The sequence below is a fragment of the Stegodyphus dumicola genome, chromosome 8 (genome assembly GCF_044657685.1).
Source record: "Stegodyphus dumicola isolate Sdum_Otavi_A_Nest chromosome 8, ASM4465768v1".
NCBI lineage: Eukaryota > Metazoa > Arthropoda > Arachnida > Araneae > Eresidae > Stegodyphus > Stegodyphus dumicola.
The window spans coordinates 36,106,734-36,108,491 of NC_140775.1; the positions used below are offsets into that span (position 1 = coordinate 36,106,734).

Consider the following 1,758-nt stretch of genomic DNA (forward strand, 5'->3'; position numbering starts at 1 on the left):
TCTGAGACGGGGTTCCAAGACTTTAATGTTGCCTTAAATAAAAATCAAGATGCTGGTGACTTATTTCCTTACATGGAGACACAACTCTGTCATTTGGTGATTTCGTTGCTTTATTTCGATTTTATTTGGCGACATTACATCAGTTTAAAAAGTTCATTCTATAATATTTTGATAATAATTGTTGATTAATCGAATTGTTGATAACGGTAAGTGATATATTTCCTATATAAATGCTTAAGCAATAACATTAATCGACATTAAACTTAATTTTACTGTAGTAATTTTTAAAATGTTAGGTACAATTAATAGTCTGGACCTTTCTCTGACTTGTTTTCCTGTTGGCTTGGTTAAAATTTCAAAGAAAGAAAAATTCATTAAGCAAATGCAACCGTTGAATTTTATGAGGGTAAATTTAACTCTGCTAAGCGTATAATAAGAACCATATAATTCAGGCCTGGCAAAACTTCATTTCAGTAACAGCCGCATGTTGAAATTCAGGACAAGTTAAATTAAGACGAAAGTCGCAATTATATTTCCCAAAAGCCACAAGTCAATATTTACATTATTTCAAAAAGAGTGAAACAGGTTTTAGATGGGAAGAAATGTCTAATGACTTTGTAAAAAGCAATGAAATAAACTAACTACTTCTGGACATTTGAGGAGTTTTAGTTTACCATATTTCATACATCTATTTTATTTGCATAAAAGCCGTCCATTCAACTTGCGAAGAACCTCGCAATGGCCATCCCTGGTGTATTGAAAACTAATAACAATGCTGCTGTCTTTTTCGATTTTGTATAAATTTAGTTCTAAAATTTTATTAGCAGAGTTGTTATGTTTTATGAAATTATTTTTTGACCTCAGTGAAGTCATTCCAAAATATTTGGGCCGCTACATTCGTTACATGTCATGCATTTAACATCCACTGGATGAAGTATGAGATCTTTAATTTACCTCGCAGTCTCAAGCATAATAACTTCTTGGAGTGTTGTCATTGCAAAACATAATTTCTTTAACTTATTTTTCAAAATTTAATCAATCTTTAATTATTTATTATAAAGTGAGCGATTTAAAAGCAACATACACATCTCTTAATGATTTAGATGTCCATTTTATCGTTTAGTAGTAAATTAATTGATATAATTTAAAATATATTTAGTTTGCAAAGTACTTTATTGATAAGTTTTATGAATCTTTGCTGAGTTATTATAGTTCATAAAAGATGTTTCTTAAGCCATTAAATGGTACAAAAACGTTTGGTTTTCCATTCGGTTTTGTAACTCATTTTACTTTATTGAAATTGTTCTACGTAAACAATAAAATAAGCAATACAGTGATCATATAAATAAATTTAATAGTTTCTTAAAAATATGTACTGTGCTGAAAAATTTGAACACAAGAAAGTAAGTGATGAGAATTTGCGTTATGTGATGTATTTTATTAATTGATGAATTTTTTTAATTACAAGAAAAGGTTGGCCCATGGGGGGATCGAACCCACGACCTTCGCGTTATTAGCACGACGCTCTAACCAACTGAGCTAATGGGCCTACAGAAGAAAGTGCACGAAACACTCTATTGTTGAACACTACCAGCGGACAAAATTGCTTTTTTTTATTCGTATTATTTGCCATAATTCAGAAACAGAAAAACAAATGAATGAACGAAATAGATAAATTTTCTTGATAAGCAATTTCTTGATAAAACATTACAAAAAATTCTTTTCCAATCAATAAAAATGGGTACATAATTATTATTA

At 29.6% G+C, this 1,758-nt stretch overlaps 1 non-coding gene across 1 annotated transcript; it reads right to left on the reverse strand.

The window, feature by feature from the left end:
- Window positions 1–1,475: 1,475 nt before the first annotated feature.
- On the reverse strand, window positions 1,476–1,549 carry TRNAI-AAU (transfer RNA isoleucine (anticodon AAU)). The gene has a single exon. It is a non-coding gene; the product is annotated as a tRNA-Ile (tRNA).
- Window positions 1,550–1,758: the final 209 nt, after the last annotated feature.